Genomic DNA, 23,359 nt, shown 5'->3' with positions numbered 1-23,359 from the left:
TTCAACTTGTATTTTGCCGATTTCTCTTTCTCATGCTAAATGCTGGGCTGGATTAAGCACAAACTGGAATGAAGACTGCCAGGAGAAATATCAATAAACTCAGACATGCAGATGACACCACCCTTATGGCAGAAAGTGAAGAACTAAATAGCTTCTTGATGAAAGTGAAAGAGGGAAGTGAAAAATTTGGCTTAAAATTCAACACTCAGGAAACTAAGATCATGGCATCTGGTCCCATCACTTCATGGCAAATAGATGGGGGAAACAATTGAAACAGAGAGAGACTTTATTTTGGGGGCTCCAAAATCACTGCAGATGGTGACTGCAGCCATGAAATTAAGATACTTGCTCCTTGAAAGAAACGCTATGACCAACCTAGACAGCATATTAAAAAAGAGAGACATTACATTGCCAACAAAGGTCCATCTAGTCAAAGCTATGGCTTTTCCAGTAGTCACATATGGATGTGAGAGTTGGACTATAAAGAAAGCTGAGCGCCAAAGAATTGATGCTTTTGAACTGTGGTGTTGGAGAAGACTCTTGAGAGTCCCTTGGACTGCAAGGAGATCCAACCAGTCCATTCTAAAGGAAACCAGTCCTGAATATTCATTGGAAGGACTGATGCTGAAGCTGAAATTCCAACACTTTTGCCACCTGATGTGAAGAACTGACTCACTGGAAAAGACCCTGATGCTGGGAAAGATTGAAGGCAGGAGGAGAAGGGGTCAACAAGGATGAGATGGTTGGATGGTATCACTGATTTGATGGACATGAGTTTGAGTAAACTCCGGGAGTTGGTGATGGACAGGGAGGCCTGGCATGCTGCAGTCCATGGGGTTGCAAAGAGTCAGACAGGAATGAGCAACTGAACTGAACTGATGCAATACTAGGTGTAAACCATGCAATGAACTTCACTGTTTTCTGGGTTGTTTTTTTCCCCCTTTTTTGCAATTTCAAGTATAGATCTGCCTTTCTTAATGTACAATATTCCCTTGCATATTTATATTCAGTGCCAGTTTTGTATTAGGTTTGGCAACGTGAAAAAGGAAATGGCAACCCACTTCAGTATTCTTGCCTGGAAAATGCCAAGGACATAGGAGCCTGGTGGGCTATAGTTCATGGGGTCTCAAAGAATTGGACACACCTGAGCACACAGTAAAATCTGAAGTGAGGAAAAATAAAAAATTTCTTGTTACCAGAATTTCAGGGAGTACAAATTCTACAGCCTTTTATTGTAAAAGTGGATTTGTGCAGAATAATTTTAGCTCTCTTTCTGATGTTTAGGGGTATCTCCAACTATTGGATAGTATGAATGAATAAAGTAAACAAAATTGAATATTTATAAATAACTTAACATTCTTCTGTTTAACTCTTATAAAATATAAGCGAAAAATGAATTATGCTGTGATCTAGCCTGTATTTAGAAATCTTAAAATAACATATTTCTTCCAAATACACACATTCTTGGTTTAAAAATCCATGCATCTCCTTAATCTGAGGTATTCAAGCCCTACACCTTTAATCTTTGCTTAATTTTAATGTATAATTAATGAGTTCCCACATGTATACTGTCATTCTAAATTATTTTTACTTTATAAACACTCCTTGTTCAAAGTGATTCCAAAACCCACAATCGTTTCTCATTTTGCCCACCACTCTATGACTATATTGAATCCTCTAAGAACTGTTGATAGGAATAAGTATGATTTTGTATACAAATTGCCTGGAAAGTTTTTAAATGTCACAACCTTTTGTATGCTTCCCTTTAAATGATATTTTAATTGACTGAGTGCTACCTTACAGGCACAGAAACATACCAACCTGCAATAACCAGGGGCAAACTGGCAGAGAGACATACCTATGCCCAAGAAAATGTTTGACGTCAGATTTACAATTCGGTTTTTATTTAATAAATACAAAATAAATGTTGTGTGTGTGAAGGGAAGCATCCTTAACAAAAAGTCATTATCCATGTCTTACATTTGATAAAGCTTACCCCAAATCATTCCTGTATGAATTGGCTTCCAAAAAGTAGAGTGACTTTCACTAGTTTAAGAGCTCTTCATGTTACCTGTTTTTATTCCAATGTATTAAATTGTATCATTAATATCTGTTTCCAGTTAACTTCTAAAGACTTTTGAATAGTCAACATAAACAACATGAGTTGGGTCCTTCCTCTCCTGTATCAACTCATGTAATCTGTTTAGGTTAAAATCTTGCTATAGTCACACAGGGCTATTTTGTTGTTGTTCAGTCACTAAGTTGTGTCTGACACTTTGCGACCCCATGGACCACAGCACCCCAGGCTTCCCTGTCCTTCACTATTCCCAGAGTTTGTTCAAACTCTAGTCCATTGAGTCGGTGATGCCATCCAACCATCTCATCCTCTGTTGCCCCCTTATTGCCCTCAATATTTCCCCCATGAACAGGGCTCTTTAGTATTTCCTAAATAGATCACTTTTTGTCTCCATTTTCATACTAATGTCTATGGGTATCTCATATTGTGAGTTAAGCATCCTCTTGATACATGGTTGTCAGCTCCATGAATCCTTTCCCAGTTCGTGTATTTATAATGTATGCTTCTAGATGCTTTCCTTTTTCTCCACTCTAGTTCCAAGTCTGCTCTCCATGGAGAAGGAAAAAGAGCATTGATGAGATTTAGGAACTGCATGTCTCCTGTTAGTACATTCATCATGTGATTCTGGACATGTACTTTGATATCTCCCGAATTCAGTTGTCTCATCTATAAGGAAAATATGTTGAAAAAATCACCTGACCCATGCCCCAAATTCCATAATGCCAAGCAATTCTGGGCTGCTCAGATGCAGGTCTGCTGTGTTCTGACTTTTGGTTTCTTTGTTTATTTTTGTTGTTCCCACTGTGCCTGACACATATACTAAACAGTCTTAATTAAATAAATGCTTGTGGAATAACCTTATTGCATCAAGAATCTTCCTGGGAATGACTCCATCTAGCGAAATGAGTGCTGAGTGTACTTGTGTGCTGAATTCCCCTGGGTTGCAGAAACACTGTGGCCCCTTTGACTCTAAAGCATTTAAAAAATCAGAAACCCAAGCCACTCATGCAACTTGAAAGTATAGTATTGAAAAGTGAACTCAGATCTCTGTTTCTACCGTGAGTAGATGCTGAAGCAGAAACTCACTTCATGCTATTTCCAAAAATAAAAGCAAAAACAAAAACCTTTAGCATCTTCAAAAAGAGATGAAAAACTGAGCATCAAACATGAACAAAAAGGTTGGAGCTTATCCTTCATCACAACCTAGACTCACCAGCAAGGAAAATAACAAATAAATACAGAAGAAGGAAGAAAAAGATTTAACTCACTTAAAAAAAAATAAATTTCCCTCTAAATCTAGGTTTTTTCCCTTTTTAAGACATTCCAAAGGGTGCATTGGCAAAAGTAAACATGATTCCAGTAAACATTACATAATGTCCGAACAGAAACACCAAGGAAAGCTCACAAGATCAAATACGGTTTAAAATTTTCGTGCCTTCCACTCTATCATCCACCAGTTTATTTAATTTTTTTCCCCATCTCATATCCTAGAGAGCCCTGGGGCTTCAGCCAAATGCTGCCTGGATAAGAAGTTTCTTTGTGGCTTGAGTGAGTTGCATCATTTTTGAGCTATCTTCCATTCAGCGTGCCTCACGCTCTCGGGACAGCTGAAGATAGATGGGGGTGTCAGGCTGCAGTAAGTTAGACATTAATCCACGCTCCCACTGCAGTGACAGTTAACTTTCCTTGATGGGCGATGGGAAAGAACCATGATGCAAGCGTGTACGCTGCCCGGCTTTTTCCATTTTTCACATGGCTTGCTAGCTCCTCTTGAAATGATGAGAGGACGCTTACTAAAAATCCATCCAGCGGGAAACAGGCTCTATTTCACAGGCGGTTACTGTTCTTTCTTTCAGTGACATTTCCTTAGGCTTCAGGTACATTTTAATTTTACTAAATATTCAGATAGACGATTTTTCATCTACCTAGATGAAGGTATTTTTTATCCTCCATGAATCCAATGTGTTTCCATCCATAAGTCACATGCAAACCTTAAAGGCAAATGGACTTATTTCATTTTACTGCTTACTGTATAATCCACTGCCCTGCTCTCTCTTTAATTGTATTTATATGAATACTGATGTGAAGTTAAATGCCATGGTTTTAGTTGAATCATGTACAACATCACTTTACAATAGTGATATCGCCTTAGTTTAATTTTTCCCCTTTGTTCAGTCAAACACTATTTTTCTATTGCATCTATATTTAAATAACTGAATGCATTTAACATTAAATACCAAAAATTCTTGCCTAAGGCAGAGAACAATTTATAAAATTTCAAACATAACACTAACTCCTATACAAAGTCTAGCTGTGAATATTTAATATACTAATCATCATAATAATTAAAGACTGAGCATATCCATGTTATAAAATCTGAAAATAAATCAAAAGAAAAAAAGCAAAGTTGCTTAGAACAACAGTGAGTTTTGAAGCTAGGCCTCTAAACGGAGAATATTTGACTGATTTTTTTAAACATTTTTTAAATCCTTCTAGGCATTAGGTTGTGGCTTCCCAGGTGGCTCAGTGGTAAAGAATCCATCTGACAATGCAGGAGACAGAGGAGAGGTGGGTTTAATCCCTGGGTCAGGAAAATCCAGTGGAGGAAGATATGGCAACCCACTCCAGTATTCTTGCTGGGAAAATCCCATGGACAGAGGAGCCTGGCTGGCTACAGCCCACGGAGTTGCAAAAGGGCTGCTCATGACCAAGAGACAGCACACACACAGGCATTAGCTTCTTTTGCTAATCATGACATAGAAATACAGCCCTTTTGAAGCTAAATTTGAGCTTCCCTGATGGCTCAATGGTAAAGAATCTGCCTGAAATGCAGGGGAGGCAGGTTCAAGATGCCAGTTCGACCCCTGGGTTGTGAAGATCCCCTGGGGAAGGAAATGGCAACCCACTCCAGTACTCTTACCTAGGAAGTCTCGTGGGCAGAGGAGCCTGGCAGGCTATGTAGTCCATGGGGTTGCAAGAGTTGGTCACGACTTGGCCACTAAACCACCACCAGCACCAACACAGCCCTAAGCACAGACTGGTTTAAATGAAGGAACCAATCACTCTGGCCAGAAGGGTGGAATCATGTAATTGACCCGTAATGGGGTATTTAACACCGATTAGAGCTGGAAGGTCAGGTCCGATGCCCTAAATAAAAAAATCAGGCCTGGTTACCATAAGATGGAGGAGGAGTTGGTATCAGTAGTAGGTTGAATGATGGCCCCTCAAAAGCTATGTCCAATCTCAGAATCTTAGAATGTGATCTTATTTGGAAGGAGGATCTTGGCAGATATGGTTATGTCAAGAATGACAAAATGAGATCACCCTGGGTGGATAATCTGGGTGGATCCCAGGTCCAAAGTCAAGGAAGAGAGGGAGACAGAGACACAGAGGACGGGGCATGTGAAAGCTTGAGACAGACACTGGGGTCATGCAGCAAAAAGCCAAGGAATGCCCGGAGCCCCGAGAATCGGAAAGACCCACAGAAGGATCTCCCCTAGAGCCTTCGGAGGGAGCACAGCCCTGACGTCACCCTGATTTTGGACCTGACTCCCTAAAACAATGAGGGAATACATTTCTGATGTTATAAATCACCAAGTCCGTGGTCATTTGTGACTGCAGCACTGAATCAAATACAACATCCAGACAAAGACTGAGCAGACGGAACTTTGAAATTATCTTGTCCAACTCTTCCTGAAATTCTTTTGGGATTCCGAATAAAACTGCATTTACTTGAAAATAAATTTTGGGAGTAGTTAGGGAGTTTGGGATGGTCATACACATAATGCTATATTTAAAATGGATAACCAACAAGGACCTAATGTATAGTACAGGGCCCTCTGCTCAAAGTTACACGGCAGCCTGGATGGGAGGGGAATTTGGTGAAGAATGGATACATGTATATGTATGTCTGAGTCCCTTCACTGTTCACCTGAAACTCACAACATTGTTAACTGGCTACATCCCAGTGCAAAATTAAAAGTCAAAAGAAAAAAGCTCTTAAAAAAAATAAATAAATTTGGGAAGGATTGACAATTTCCAAGTGTTAATTTAGAAAAGTGGAATTTCTCTCCATTCATGCAATTTTTGATTTTGTGTCCCTAAATAAATTTTATAATTTCCATTATGAGCATCCTGTCTTTTTATTGGTAAATGTTATCAAATATCTTTTTTTCTATTTCTACTTACAATCTGTCTTAGAAGTTATAATTGCAGTATTTGGCAAAATTATTCTGTTTTCAGACCCCACATTAGCTTTAATATTTATCATATCTAAGTCTCTTTATATATCTTACCTTTGCAAACAATAATATAAAGAGGAGTGAAAGAAGAAAATAATCAACATTATACTACCAGCACTTGGAAGTCACAATCACTTAAAATTATTTATTATCAAAATCTACCACTGAACTCCTGAACAAGGAGGATAAAGCATCCTGTGCTTTCTAGCCTTATCTAGGTCTCAGTTTTCTTATCAATTCAATTTTCTACTTCCCTGATTGACTGCTCTATATTAGCTTAGGACAAAAAAAATTAAGAATTAAATTCTGCTAAATATAAGACTATATGGTCCTCTATATTTGCAGTTTGGTAGTCATAGGCAGAAATGGTCTACATCTCTCAGTTCAGTTCAGTTCAGTTCAGTCATTCATTCACGTCTGACTCTTTGCAACCCCATGAACTGCAGCACACCAGGCTTCCCTGTTCATCACCAACTCCCCGAGCTTACTCAAACTCATGTTCACTAAGCTGGTGATGCCATCCAACCATCTCATCCTGTGTTGTCCCCTTCTCCTCCTGCCCTCAATCTCTCCCAGAATCAGGGTCTTTTCAAATGAGTCAGTTCTTCATATCAGATGGCCAAAGTATTGGAGTTTCAGCTTCAGCATCAGTCCTTCCAATGAAAACTCAGGACTGAATTCCTCTAGGATGGACTGGTTGGATCTCCTTGTTGTTCAAGGGATTCTCAAGAGTCGTCTCCAATACCACAGTTCAAATACTGAAAAAACAAAAGCTTTGACTAGATGGACCTTTGTCGGCAACGTAATGTCTCTGCTTTTTAATATGCTGTCTAGGTTGTTCACTGAAGCTACTTAGCAGCAATAGCAGGTTGTTCATAACTTTCCTTCCAAGGAGGAAGAATCTTTTAATTTCATGGCTGCAGTCACCATCTGCAGTGATTTTTGAGCCCACAAAAAAAGTCTCTCACTGTTTCCATTGTTTCCCCATCTATTTGCCATGAAGTGATGGGACTGGATGCCATGATCTTAGTTTTCTGAATGTTCAGTTTTAAATCAACTTTTTCACTCTCCTCTTTGACTTTCATCAAGCAGCTCCTTAGTTCTTCTTCCCTTTCTGCCATAAGGGTGGTGTCATCTGCATATCTGAGGTTATCGATATTTCTCCTGGAAATCTTGACTTCAGCTTGTGCTTCATCCAGTCCAGCATTTCTCATGATGTACTCTCCATATAAGTTAAATAAGCATGGTGACAATATACAGCCTTGATGTACTCCTTTCCTGATTTGGAACCAGTCTGTTGTTCCATGTCCAGTTCTAACTGTTGCTTCTTGATCTGCATACAGATTTCTCAGGAGGCAGGTCAGGTAGTTTGGTATTCCCATCTCTTTAAGAATTTTCCAGTTTGTTCTGATCCACACAGTCAAAGACTTTGGCATAGTCAATTACACAGATATAGATGTTTTTCTGGAACTTTCTTGCTTTTTCAATGATCCAATAGATGTTGGCAATTTGATCTCTGGTTCCTCTGCCTTTTCTAAATCCAGCTTGAACATCTGGAAGTCCATGGTTCACGTACTATTGAAGCCTGGCTTGGAGAATTTTGAGCATTATTTTGCTAGCATGTGAGATGAGTGCAATTGTGCGGTAGTTTGAGCATTCTTTGGCATTGCCTTTCTTTGGGATTGGAATAAAAACTGACCTTTTCCAGTCCTGTGGCCTCTATCTATATCCCTATCCCCTCCCTAGCCTCATATTATTTTTTTTTGAGAGTTCACCTCCAATTCATATTTATAAGGTACATCATTGTAGTTACATTTACCAGAGCTCCTATTACTTACAGCTGGGTTTCTAAGGAGTATTACAGCCACTGGGGACAAGACAACAATATGTTGTTTGAGGAGCTAGTACCTAAATGGGTAAAAAAGAAAAGAAATAGTTAAGGAAACCAAGTATTCTTAGTGTACATATCTAGTTCCAAAACTCTTGGTTGGTTTACATAAAGAATTCTTCTTCACTCTAATCATTGCTTTTTCCCTTGGGGCCCATTCTCTTCTTTATTATTTGTCTTCAATCAGGTTGATCATCCTCACAACTCATGATTTCCCCCTATTATCTTGGAAATCCACAGCAATCATGTAGTTGCTTCAATTTCAAAATTACTGGGCCCATCTACAGAAAGGACTCTCTCTTAGCCCAAACATATATGTATATATAGAGAAAGCATCATGTATTTTATTCATCTTAATGTACTCTCTAATATTTCTTGGTTTTCCTTTTCTTTTTGCTTCTTTTCTTTCTGCTGTTTTGGCTGTGCTGGGTCTTTGTTGCAATGCTGGCTTTTCTCTAGTCCTGGGGCGTGGAGGCTCCTCTCCAGCTGTGGTGCCGGGGTTCTTACTGCAGAGGTTCCTGTTGTGGTGCATGGGCTGAAGGGTGCGTGGGCTTCAGCAGTTGTGGCACTCCAGCCCAGTTGCTCTGCGGGCGCATGTGGGTTCTTCCCAGACCAGGGATCAAACTCGCGTCTCCTGCATTGACAGGCAGATTCTTTACCACTGAACCACCAGGGAAGCCCGACCCATTGATATCTTAAGAGTGTATTATTTAAATTCCACATACCTGTGAATTTCTCAAATTTCCTCCTGTTGATTGATTTCTAATTTTATTCCATTGTAGTTGGAGAAAAACTTTGCATGATCTCAACACTTTTAAATTTATTAAGGTCAAAAGTATTATGTCTAAAGGAAAAAATAATCTGTACTTATTTTTGTGGTCCTGCTTAAAAAAATGATTAAACAAACTTCAATGAAGGGCCATGTCTCTTACTGGGACCCAGACTTGTGTCTGCACTGATCAAGAAAACAATGAGAGAGTGCATATATTATAGAAAGCCAAGCTGACTGCCGAATTTGTGTTTGACTACACTGTTCATTGCTTTCAGTATCAAACCACAACCTATTTATGAGAATTATATTTCATGAGTCATAAAACTTAAAATAGCTGATTTGTTACTTAAATTTGAATTATTTTAATTAGTTTAATACTTTTTGAATATCAGGTAATATTTATCCATTAGGGTCACACTTTATAATAAAATAAATCATGCCCTTCTTTTTTCTAGCCTGCTCCAATTTGTTTTATTGTTAAGAGTCTTCTCAAATGATGTAACATGAAGAAGACTATGTTGAAAATATTGGAGATAATGTTTCCAACATTTCATTCCAATGAGTTTAAATAAGAAAATAGCCTCAACAATTTTTTTACAAATGCACACATGTGAGATGTGAGGTTAATAACAGAGCAGTGTGATTTATTCAAAAACAGAAATAAACTGTCTCTCGGTTCTATAATTTCTAGAGGAAATCACTTACTTCCTGTTTCTGTATCTTTTACTCATGGCGAGAAGGATATCTGTGTTCATCACTATACCTAGACCTGCACAAGCTAAAATGTAATAGAAGGAATGTAGCTTTATACACTCTCTATTGGTAGTTTTAAAACTGACGATTTGCTATTTACTCTTTTGAAAGTAGAGGTGAAGTTCACATATCTCTAAACATCTAATTCATCATGCTCCTCTAATTCATCACAGCTCAGTTGCTAAGTCGTGTCCGACTCTCTGTGACCCTACAGACTACATAGCCTGCCAGGCTCCTCTGTTCATGGGATTTCCCAGGCAAGAATACTGGAGTGAGTATAAAGACCTTTCTTGTATCTCCCAATCCCTTAATGTAAAGTACAATGCAAGAAATCTTAGAAGGTCTTTATCTCCACTTACCCTTCCCATCAGAGTTGTTAGAGTTGCCACTTTTTCTTTAAAAAAAAAAACAATTAGATTTTAGCCTCCTAAATTTATCCAGTCATCTGGAAGAATCAGCATATTTATATTTTATTTGTTTTTAATTCCATCTCGGATGTGTTTGTATCATTTTTCTTCTACTAGAAATTGGATTCTTAGACTTCACATTGCCAATGATGATCTTCCCAAAGTGTGACAGTCAAATTCATCAGGAGAAGAGCAGCTATGGACCTCTGTTTATCTCTCTGGAGTCCTGCGTTGCTTAAATTTCACCAGACAATTTCTATCAATATCATTCCCTCTTCACACTCTTAAGATTTATCTTACATGTATCTAACATTTTTAGTTACATTCTGAGGAATGGTTATGCTAAAATAACATAACCTAGTATATTCATGAAAACCACTGACTTTTCTGGGATTTTCTCTCAACTAGCTTCCATTTTTTTTTAATATTATAAACACACTTCAATTTTATCAGATATTTGCTGGTTTTTTTTTTTTTTTTTAATTAAACTAGGAGCTCCAAGTGGGCAGAGCTATGTCTCTCTCTTTTTTTTTTTTTTTTTATCTTTTGTCTCTTGTTTCAGGAGAATCTCCCTAGTTCAAAAACAGAAACTCAAGCTTATGTTTTATAGACATGTATATAGTTGAATGTGTATTAAGACCTTTAAAAGCTCATCACACAAACGTTACCATCATGATACAAAGTATTGTTTCAGATTTCCACTTTTAAAATATTATTGAAGAACAATGTCCCTTTCTTTTCAACATCTTCAAAAATTTTACATTTGTTCTCTGAGTGTGAATGTTATTCATTAGAAACACTTGAAAATAATTCGAAACCCATTTTAGTGATTACAGGAGTAAGCTAACAGATCATAAATAAACTTTAATTAAAAATAGGCATGATCGTAGAGTAGTAAGATATACTTTTTTAAGGAATCAGTCCTAAACTGATTTTGCCTGAAATTCCAAATCCCATAATTTCGTAAGACTCATTTAGGAAAATAAATGTGGGTAGATTTATTTAAATGTCTCTTTACCATAAAGTTGCATTTTTGCAGATTGATGTAGTCAAGTAAATGTTTCTATATTTTCATTTCATTATACTCGGTGACTAGATAAATGAGTATTCAGAAACATCTGCTTCTGAGTTATGGAAACTTAACTTTTTCTGCTTCCACACTCATACACGGCAGACATGATTATATCATTTTGAGATGTTTTCTTTCGTATATAGCACTTCAGGTGATCATGAGATACACTGATAATGCCAGCTACTGGTCTTAACTGACAGTTTACAGTTTCCATTGCTATATTCCAAATTTAATATATCTATAATATTAAATATATAAAGATTATTCAAGCATTCAATATTTAATTTTAAAAGGGTGATTTAGGTTTACATTTGAGAGTATGTACTGCATGTGGAAATAATGTGCTAATGTGTGTAGGGGTCAACTTATAAATTATTTGGGGAATGGGCTGCCAACTGCATCACAAATTTTAGGCTCTATTTTCTGGAATTGAGTACACCTCTGAAGATACTGTATCCATGAAATTCAGGAGCAAACTGTGATGTGCAGAAATAACATTAACTCACTGTAGAGTTGCATTTACATAAGAGATTACACTGTTAACGAAGATACCAAGTTCACCTATCTACAGCCACAGAGCATTACATTTTTTAAAATTAAATATATATTAGTAAGTAGAGGTTTATTATTGATGTGTAATTTCCAATTTTATGAATTTATATAGAAGCATGGGAAAAATGGAAAAGACTCTGATGCTGGGAAAGATTGAAGACAGGAGAAGAAGGGAAACACAGAGGATGAGATGGTTGGATGGCATCCCTGACACAATGGACAGGAGTTTGAGCAAATTCCTGGAGAAAGCAAAGGACAGAGAAGCATTCCATGGATCACAGAGTCTGACAGGACCAAGTGACTAAACAACAACAAACAAGAGGCAAAAATGCGAACGGCAAAATTAAAGAGAAAAAAAAAAAAGGGGCTACTTGTGGCAAGTGTAGAAGAGCAATCAGTGAGTTCTGGGCTGGAGATGCCAGGTGACTTCTAAAATTTCCTTCACATTCTATGGTGTCATGAAAAATAAAATAATTATCTGCTATTAAATAGTTTGACAATCAGCATTTCCTCTACCACAGCATGCACTGGGGCAGACTGCCTTTATTAGAACCTTGGGTTTTCTGATCCTGTGATTTTCTTCCTAATCTCATTGTTTAAAAGAAAAAAAAAAAATCATGCATTAGCGTTTATTTGTCTCTGCAAACACCATGAGTGACAGAAGCAGCAGAGAAGCCGGAAGTGCTCAGGGCACCGCGGCTCCTCCCATTGCATCTGGATGGCTGAGATCACTAATTGCCTGTCACAGCCACCGAGCCATGGAGCCGGCAGGCTGCCACCTCCTGTTTGGTCAAGTTGTCATCTCCTATTAATCCGAACCCTGTTGTTTTTTTCCATTGCCTCTACTTTCTCACTCCAGACAGAATGTAAATTTATGATCTCACTGTGATATGAGTGTATCAAAATTTTATTTTTGAAGAAAAGGCTGAATAAAAAGGACTTCTTTAAAAAAAAAAAAAAAGAATCTCTCACCAGGACAGCATGGCATTTTCTCTACCATGCTGGTTTAGAGGGTTCATGCCATTTTCTTTTCCACCAGCTGTGTTCTGACTCAGCTAGTTTCATAGCGCTAGAGGTCATCTGGCGAAATTTTGCAAACTGTGAGCAAGAACAAAACAAAAAAAATATATGCAAATCCAATGAAAGTTGTGAGGCCAGTTCGGTAATGATCAGAAAGTTTGTGTTGCTTATGGGTTGCTACAAAATATTAAAACGGGACCAGACAAGGCCTGGAATCTCATTTCAAGTCCATTGAAGCAGATCCAGCAAAAGGCCAGGCAAGGAGAACACCCCTGGATCACAGTAAATCCATCAAAACCACCAAGTAGGAAAAAAAAAAAAGCAAAAAATTCATTAGCAAGCAATCTTAAGAGTCTTGCAGGTGGAAAAACTCTTGAACTACAGCCTCTGTATAATCAGGTAAGAAGGGTCTACTAACACTTATGTTACTGCTGCTTGCTGTCATTCTAGAGGGTCATTCTAGAATTCTTTTGTTTTGTTTTGCTTTCCTGAGGGCGTGGTGTCTCAGCCTGCCCAGTTTAATTGCTATCTCCAGTTCAGTAAAGGGCTTCTCAGGTGGCTCAAGCAGTAAAGAATCTGCCTGACAGTGCAAGAGACGAAGAAGACACAGATGCAATCCCTGGGTCAGCAAGATCCCCTGGAGGATGGCAACCCACTCCTATATTCTTGCCTGGGAAATCCCATGAACACAGGAGCCTGGTGGACTACTGTCCATGGGATCGCACAGAGTTGGACACAGCTAAAGCAATTGAGCACAGAAGTTCAATAAACATGAGGTTCTGAAGTGAAAGTGGTCACAAGAATCAAGCTAAGTTGACTGGTTTCCTAAAGCTGATACAAAGATCAGCTGCAGTGTCTGCACAGATAAATCTCTTCCCCGAAGATCACATGGACTCAGGGTGTGGGAAAAGTGACCGTCTTGTCTGGATGACCAGTTAAAAAAGTCATGCAATAACCTTCCAAGTACCTGAGTGTGTATACAACTAACTAGGTGGCCAAGCCTGATACAGTGGTTGAATTTAACATGCCTGACACTTTCTCTTAAATGTTAAAGATTTTGCATAGGAAAACAGGCCCATTCCCCCATTTCCACCATGTTCCCCTACAGATGTTCTTCTGGGACTAGCAGGAGCCTGTTATCATTTGCTCACATAACCCTAAAATTGGTCAGATCAGGACATTAATGAACTCCAGGGTCCTGCATGAAAGTGTGAAAATATTAGTCACTCAGTCAAGTCTGACTCTTTGTGACCCCATGGACTATAGCCCACCAGGCTCCTCTGCCCAGGGAATTCTGCAGGCAAGAATACCAGAGTGGACAGCCATTCCCTTCTCCAGGAGATCCTCCTGACCCAGGGACTGAATCTGGGTCTCCTGCATTACAGGCGGATTCTTTACTGTCTGAGCTACCAGGGAAGCCTGTTATCATTTGCTCATGCAATCCTAAAATTGGTCAGTGTAGGACATTAATGAACTCCAGGGCTCTACTTTACCCAAAGGTTGAAGATTTACTCTCAATGCTAATTTATGTTCCGAATGACACCCAATCTGTCTGCCCCATATATTCTAATAGGTTAGGCAAAAAGGTAATATAAAGTTCAACATATTTGACATACAGCTGTCTCAAAGCAAAGCTCTACTTTTAGCAAATTCTGAAAGAGAAATTTTAGATCCCCAAACTACTGCCTTTACAAGTTAAACGTCAAAGAAAGTTTCATATGCCAACTTCAAAGTCCAAAGAAAATAAAATGACCACATGGAGGACAACAAATATTAATTTTATGCTATTATCTAACATACATCATACCCAGTGTTCTCCAAGTTTCCCAATATTGTCCTCTAGAGCTGTCAGTTTTTGTTTGTTTCGTTAATCCAAGATCCAATTAAGGTTCATCTCTTGCATTTAATTGTCATGTCTTTTTGGTCTTTTTTAATCTAGCAGGTTTTTCAAGGTGTTTTGTCTTTTATAAAATCGATTTTAGTTGTTTACTTTTGTCTCTTGGTTTACTCATGCTTAGCTACAAACTAAAGCCTTCTGGCAGAAATACTATATGGGTGACAACTTTGTTGTTAATGTACCTTATCTTCCTATGTCTTCCTGGAGTTCTAATTCCATAAATCTCTCCAGCATGTTCTCCAAGGAAACAAGTGACACTTCTATCTTCATCCAGGTGAACTGGGTCATCTGAAAGCTCATCCAATTGTTCTTTGAGTATTGTACTTAATCTTCTTGATATTTCCCTCTGAAATTGGCTCATGTTTTTACCAGTTCCTTAGAACAACGGCCCAAGTGTTCAAGAAGATTCTCTCACTGCACTTTAAAAACACGCTTTAGAAACATGCTTCTTGGTAGAATCTAGGCAGCTTCATGGGGACTCATTCCTGACTCCTTTCTGAGCCCTACTGAATCACCTGGGGCCCCAACCATCCTTGCTGATGTAATAACAAGTTGAAACAACTCCTCATGTTTTAAATATGCTGCTTGAGGGCTTTTAGACCATAGGGGATGTTTTGAGGTCTATCCCTTTTCTTCCATATAGATCTAGATTTACTTCGAAAATCCCAGGTCTCTTGACACACATCCATCTGTTCAGTCATGTCTCATTACAGATTTCCTAGTTGGCCCTGTATTTTCTTTTTTTTTTTTTTTGATTGAAATTGTTTCCAAAGGAGAAATATGAGAAGTTGGGAATATGTGCACCCTTAATACTCCATATAGCATATATTAATGCCTTCCCTGTCCTTCCAACACATGAACTGGGAGGTAAATGTGCCTTGGGTCCCCCAGAAACAAAGCCTTAGATGCATCTGAGAGCACAAGATTTACTGAGGCTGTGAGAGATGGACCTGATATACAGGGAGCTCAAAGAACGACTCACATTGCAGCACTGTCCTTTCTGGAAGAAAAAGGGTTGGTCTTTTGAAATCTGCATCAGCCCATCCATCTCATCTGCATGTCACTCCACAGACCAGGGCAAATGGGGGTGCAGCAGGGCTCGTCTTAATCTTGCAGGAATTTGGCCCCAACCATCTGAGAGGAAATCTCCGGGGAAGAAGGGGCAGCTAGGAGCCAATAGCAGCTAACTCTCCCTACTGAGGGCTGCTGTGTTGGCTTGGTCAGCGGATCTGGGCAGAGAACCAACAGCATTCACTCCTGGTGGTCAGGCTTGATCTCCCAGTAAGTTCTAGAGACGGGGTCTTCTTAGAATGTGAAGAAACTATCCCTGATCATGTTTCAGGGATGAGCCTATGTTCCAATTCTGGAGCAACTAAAGATATATCATTCTACCTAAGTACACATGCAAACCCAAGGAATTCTCTTAAACAATCCTTTGGACTTTTAATAAAGTGTTTGACTCTGTGACTCCCATGGACTGTAGCCAGTCAGGCTTCTCTGTCCATGGGATTCTCCAGGCAAGAATACTGGAGTGGGCTGTCAATTCCTCCTCCAGGGGATCTTCCTGACCCAGGGATCGAACCTGTGTTTCCTATATCTCCTATACAGGCAGGCAGTTTCTTCACTGCTGAGTCATCGGGGAAGTCCCTGATGGAACTAATGTTATGCAATGGCTTTTCCGTCCGCCCCCCGCCCCCAGCCTCTGTTCTCTCTACCTAATCCCAGGCCTGGGAGGAGGCTTAATTCAGAAGTCTGCTGATACACTACAGAAGGAGGATGCTTCTTATAAAGTCCTCCTCTTAGATCCTTCTTGCCATCCTCCCAATACACCCAAGACATGGTTCTTTGGCCTAACACAGGCTGAGACTCTCTTTGGGGTTGGGGTGTGGGGAGTCATTCATTCCAGAGACAGTGCCCACATGTCCTTCCAAGAACCTTCCAAGAAGATTCCAGCGTTCTCCAGAAACTTCTGAAGCTGCTTGGGTCATGCTGGCTACAAGCCCTGCTCATCAGCCTGCTGTTCATTCCAGAAGAATTCCTGGCTGCCAGGTAATAAATTCTTGTTTTTCTTAAGTTAACTGTACCTGATTTCAATTACATATAACACTAGAAATTTTCCATTACAAATAAGGGTTTAAAAGTTTACATAATCTAAAGTTGCCCAAGTGGCACAGCTATAGGAATTACAACTCAGGCAAGTAGGACATTCAAGGGTGACCCCTTAGTCAATATGTTATTTCTATTTTTATTAATATAGTTAGCCTTTATAGATTATAATGCACAAACTGTACAGTTTCCAAATATGAAGAATTCTATACCAATTCTTCAATGATAAATATTTCAGTAGGGAGAAGCAAAAGGCATACATGGCTGCATATGGATAAGAACTTCAATGAACATCAATATAATCCAGTTTTAAAATATTGGCCCTTAAGGGCATAACAGCATCTTTTGTCCACTAGAGGACAAAAATGCACCTTTCATATCTTCCAGAAGGCACTCAGTACTGCTAGCTGTTACCCCAGGCTGCCAGCTCCCTCAAACACTGACATCTTTGATGAAATTACAGTTTAGAAGATGCTTGAAAAGGGTAGGGTGTGAGAGATTTGTGGGGAACTTTTGGAGGTTAATCAAGGTTCCTGGTTGTCATAAACCTAAATATGCTTCTTCAAGACCTTTCTTTGCCATCTCCAATCTGGGCCCTACCGACACTGTGCTCTATGGGACATCTCAGGCGGCTCAGTAGTAAAGAATCTGCCTGCCAATGCAGGAGATGCAAGAGACGTGGGTTGGTTCCCTGGGTCGGGAAGATCCCCTGGAGTAAGGAATGGCAACCCACTCCAGTACTCTTGCCTGTGAAATCTCATGGATAGAGGAGCTTAGCAGGCCACAGTCCATGGCGTCACAAAGAGTCAAACATGACTAAGGAACTTCACTTTCACCTTCTTATCTGTAAAGGCTCAGCCCCTCGGCGCGCCCTGCAGGAAGGGTTCAGACCATGAGAGCACCGGTCAGGGAGCAGCAGCAGCATCCGTGGAAGCAGAGTCCTTTCTGAGAGACGGACAGGAACACGAGGTGCTTGGTGGGGTTCCTCGGTGGAAAATGCTTAGCAAAATCCCCGTGAAATGTAACAGCGTCCTGTTCCTTCTCCCTCAATTCCCACACGAGTACACTGTGACTCACTCTGACCTGTCAAGGCCAATGCAGGACACGGTCATCCGCTTCGCCTGCCGCCCGCCGGTGGGCTCATCATCGCCGCGAACCACGTGAACAATTCCCGGGGAATAAAAATGGAACCTGGGTCACAAAGTCTAATCTTTTTCTTTCCCCTTGTGCTCTGTCTAGTTTCACTGCTCACGTGGCATCACGGTGCTGAGCCCTCGCACAGGGGACTTCGGGCCAGACTTCCTGGTGCTGAACGGCAGACAGCCCGGCTCCCCAGTCCAAGGATGGACGCCCCCGGAAGTGCGTCTGCGCCTGCGCCTACCAGCGGAACCCCGCCCCCTTCCCGCTGCCCGGGTCCCTGTGAAACAGCCTCGCCCCGCGCCTGCTCTCCAGAGAGACCTCAGTTCAGTTCAGTCCTGTCCGACTCTTTGCGACCCCATGACCCGCAGCACGCCAGGCCTCCCTGTCCATCACCAACTCCAGGAGCCCACCCAAACCCATGTCCATTGAGACAGTGATGCCGTCCAACCATCTCATCCTCTTGTCGTCTCCTTCTGCTGCCCTCAATCTTTCCCAGCAGCAGCGTCTTTTCAAATGAGTCAGACCTCACATCCCTCCATTTTCTGATTAAAGGACAAAACTTCCCTTTGCTTCCAAACCACCACCACCAACAACAAAAACAGACTGCCCTTTAACACCAGGCCAAAATGACTGATGACCTTCCCAGGAGGCTCGGCGGTAAAAGAATCCACCTGCCACGCAGGAAAGGTGGGTTCCATCTCTGGGTCTGGAAGATCCCTTGGAGGAGGGCATGGCAACCCACTCCACTATTCTTGCTTGGGAATCCCCATGGACACAGAAGCCTGGTGGTCACAGAGAGTCAGCACTGAGGGACTATACCACCACCACTAAAATAACTGATGGCAATCACGAGGCTTCTTCTCGGTAAGGTCCTCAGGGGACCTTGCTCTGGCTGAGTTGCCCTGAATCCTGTACTCCTCGAGGGGCAGCTCTCGGAGAGCTAGACGTGAGGAGGACATTGCAGAATGTGGTAAGCTACGCAGTTCTCCTAACCCAAGGATGCTTAGGAAAGGGGAGTAAGACAGAACTCTGCGGTCCCCACGGAGCGCGGGGCCTCGGGAGACAACCTTGATTTCTCTTTGATCTGAACAGGGACAAACCTGGCTCTCAGCGCTCCCCGCTTCTCACAGCCACAGATGTGGTTCAGGGACTCTTGAAGGTGTATTCTCTTCTGAGACTAAATTGTGTCTTCACAGGAAATTGAGAGCCACAGTCAGTGAAATTAATCATGAAAGTTTGCCCATCCAAGTAACTTGACCGAAAAGCCAGCCTGTATTCAGGCATCTGAATTTAGGGAGAGCCATTTAAATGTATCTGTTCCTAAACTGCTTTCTTTATACACAAAATAATATACACTTTATACTCTACATAATATATTACACCCACATTAACTCGGGGCTCAATTTGAAGGTTATTATTTGCATAACAATCTGTCACTGCACATCTCTCTTCCTGCTGCTTCAACAACCACCTCTGTTTCCTCAGAGATTACTAATTAACTCAATATACTTTTATATATATTGGGTTTATTCATTGCAGTGTGTTTTTTTTTTTTTTTAATTTCACCAAAATTCACATTCCTCTTATCTGGCTGAGGTACAGGGAATTTAGAAGCTGGGAGACATTCTCTTCTAGGTCTGACATGGGCCATATTTCAACAAAGAATTTACTTTTAACTGGCAAAGAAAAAATGAGTTTTCTGTGGAATCTGATCAAAACACTCAATGACTTTCTTCATTAAAAAGGAGACACATTTGAAAAGCATTTCTCCCCAGGGTTAGGAACCGTTTTTCCCTTTCCAAGAGTTTTTCTGGCAAAACACACACACACACAGAAACAGACACAAAATTAACAACAATAACAAAAAGCAAAACAAATATTCTTTCTCACTGCGTGCATGCTCAGTCACTAAATTGTGTCTGACTCTTTGAGACCCCATGGACTGTAGTCCACCAGGCTTCTCTGCTCATGTGGTTTCCCAGGCAAGAATACTGGAGCAAGTTGCCATTTCCTTCTCCAGGTGATCTTCTCCACCCAGGGAAGGAATCCCGGTCTCCTGCATTTTCAGGCAGATTCTTCACCACTGAACTCTGGGAAGCCTCATTCCTTCTGCTGCTGCTGCTGCTGCTGCTAAGTCGCCTCAGTCGTGTCCGACTCTGTGCGTCCCCATAGACGGCAGCCCACCAGGCTCCACCGTCCCTGGGATTCTCCAGGCAGGAACACTGGAGTGGGCTGCCACTTCCTTCTCCAATTCGTGAAAGTGAAAAGTGAAAGTGAAGTCGCTCAGTCGTGTCCGACTCTTCGCGACCCAATGGACTGCAGCCTACCAGGCTCCTCTGCCCATGGGATTCTCCAGGCAAGAGTACTGGGGTGGGTTGCCACTGCCTTCTCAGATTCCTTCTACTAGAGGGTGTTAAATGGAAAGATTCTTTTCCTGTCCTACTCCAAACTCCTGCCTTTAGAAGGAAGTATGCTTTCTGACTCTTGGCATGGCAAGTGATGGGAAAACCATAAAACAAAGTCTAAGAGATGAAAAGACTTATGGGTTTTCAAGAGCAAAGGATATTCATGGAACTTTGAGATATTATAGGACTAGAGTTTGTTGGGGAAGTTTAGAAAGGTAGATATGGAACAGATTATAAAATATTCCATATGTCATACAGTGGAATTTAGATTTATTGTGCAGTAAGTCACTGAAATATCTTTAGCGTTGAAATAACAACATAGCTATATTTAACTTTCAGACAGACAGCTCTCATACCAGAATGAGGATGAATTAGAGCTACTGAGATAAAGCAGAAGTTATTGGAAGTAACAGAACAAAGATGGTAACAGTCTTTACTAAGAAAGCACCTACAGAAATAGGGATGAAGGGCGGTAAATAAGAACATTTTAACCACAGAAACAAACTGATGGCCAGTTAGAGATACAGAAGAAAGGAGAATAACTAACTGAGACTGTTTCATTCTTCTTATAAAGATATGAACATAAAAACCTTGTTTGCTCCTTGTTTATTGGGTCTTTTCACAAAACTTCTCATTGCTTTGGTTTAATGTTGTTACTTGAGGGTAACTCCTGTACAATGTTGTGATGTGTTTCTGCTGGGCAACGAAGTGAATGAGCTATGTGTATACACATAGATGATGTAGCTATATGAGCCCCTCTCCCACCCCCAACCCCATCCCACCCATCTAGGTCACCATACAGCACGGAGCTGAGCTCCCCCTGCTCTAATTATTTTGCTTCCTAAGAAATGGGCAAGTCTCAGCTTAGGGCGTTTCCTATTGATCTGAAGCCCCTTCCACTTACATTTTATAGAAAGGAACAAAGAACAGTGTAATTTAAAACTCAAGTATATGGTTCTTTTTCCCTGGGACTTTAGGTAATAATGACTGAGGTGACACTTATAGCTAAAGGAACAGATAATAGGGAGGACTTCCCCAAGGGAAATAGAAAACATAATGTCCTTGAAGCTAACCCTCAGTTTTTCCCATAATTTCCACCATTGGGCCTATATAATATCTATCTATAAACTAAGCTGCTTAAAACCTAAAACCAATCCTGTTTATAAACATCTCAAGGCAGTAGCTCCATGGCTGAGCATCAAATTGGACTTTAGCACTGGTCCCTAAATGAATACACAAGCTGGTCTACTCACAAGGTAATTCCTTGGTCATTTTTTTCAAGTCTAATTATTCTATTGCATCCTTCCTGACTGGATCCTTGCATCACCTGACTTGGTCAAGTTTGGGCCAATTTGCACACACTCAAGTTTATTCAAGATTAAAATGTGCCTTATCTTTTTATTCCCTTTGGGGATGAGAATTGTTTCCTTGTATTAGATTATCAAGTTCCTGGGTTTCTAGTATTTTCTTCCAGCCCATGCTGAAATCAGCAGTTTTATTTTATTGTAGATTCTTCATTACAGATCTCAGGTATATGGATCCACATTTAGCTCTACTGGATCCCCTGATTCCACATTCCTGCCTTTCTAAGAACATCCTCTTTCAGTTCACCAGTGGGCCACACTAGACTCCCTGCCTTCTTGCCGAATCTCCGGTAGTTATCTAACCTCCCATCGCACACATTTACTTATAAACTCTAAAGCTCTCAAACCTATGTAGCCTCAGCATCTTGGTTTTCTGTCTGGCCCATCATACCAGCAAATGCTTTGAAGACTGAACTTTTTGAGAGTGCATGTTTCTGCCTTTCCACTCTGTCCGGATCAGCATTCCAATACATTTTAGTATTCTCATATGTTTACATGGTTTTGCTACAAAATTATATAGACATACCCCAATATGAAAAGAAAATTGTTTAGGGTCAAAACTGCAATCTCTGTCTGGCAGAAATGAGTACATTTTCCAAAAGTCTCAATTTTCTCTTTTTTTCATTGTCTGATTTTACCAGAAAGATGGCCAGAGAAGAATCTATTTTGTACTTTGTTGCATTCTATTATCTCTACCTGTTACCAAGAGAGGTAACATAACACAAAAAATGCTGTTAAAAATAGAATAAAAGAGTTATTTTTTAAAAGGCATATACCTATAAGAGCAAAGAGAGTAGAAAAGAAAACAACTACACAACTTTTCCAGCAAACTGGCTTGAAAGTGAAAAAGTGTGAGTTGCTCAGTCATATCTGACTCTTTGCAACCCCATGGAACGTAGTCCGCCAGACTCCTCTGTCCATGGGATTCTCCAGGCAAGAATACTGAAGCGGGTTGCCATTTCCTTCTCTAGGGGATCTTCTCAACCCAGGTATCAAACCTGCATCTGCTGTGACTCCTGCATCTTAAGCACATTCTTTATCCCTGAACCATCAAGAGAAGCCCAAATACTCTAACAGTTCTCTAAACCTCCCTGTAAATTGTTTCCTCATTCAGTTATCAGGGTTGAGATCACCACTGCTTCTTTAGGCTGTTACTTTAAACCAAAGATTTATGTGACACTTTCCAAAGAAATCAGGCCATTCAACTGGAAATCTTGTATTTTTAAAAATACTTACATGTTATTCCTCCAAAGGTACTTTTCATATTTACAAGGAGTTTCAAAAATCTTCTAACCTGCTTCTATATTTTAAAAGATCATTTTGTCACAGGTAAATCTTTGGTTAAATTATTGCTAAATATATACATACATATATTCATACATACATGCATCAGTTCAGTTCAGTTCAGTCGCTCAGTCGTATCCGACTCTTTGCGACCCCGTGAATCGCAGCACGCCAGGCCTCCCTGTCCATCACCAGCTCCCGGAGTTTTACTCAAACTCATGTCCATCGAGTCGGTGATGCCATCCAGCCATCACATCCTCTGTCGTCCCCTTCTCCTCCTGCCCCCAATCCCTCCCTCCCAGCATCAGGGTCTTTTCCAATGAGTCAACTGTTCGCATGAGGTGGCCAAAGTATTGGAGTTTCAGCTTCAGCATCAGTCCT

This window comes from Dama dama, chromosome 30 (genome assembly GCF_033118175.1).
Source record: "Dama dama isolate Ldn47 chromosome 30, ASM3311817v1, whole genome shotgun sequence".
In the NCBI taxonomy this organism is placed as follows: Eukaryota; Metazoa; Chordata; class Mammalia; order Artiodactyla; family Cervidae; genus Dama; species Dama dama.
The sequence above is the reverse complement of the archived record's forward strand: the minus strand, read 5'-3'. Positions refer to the sequence as shown.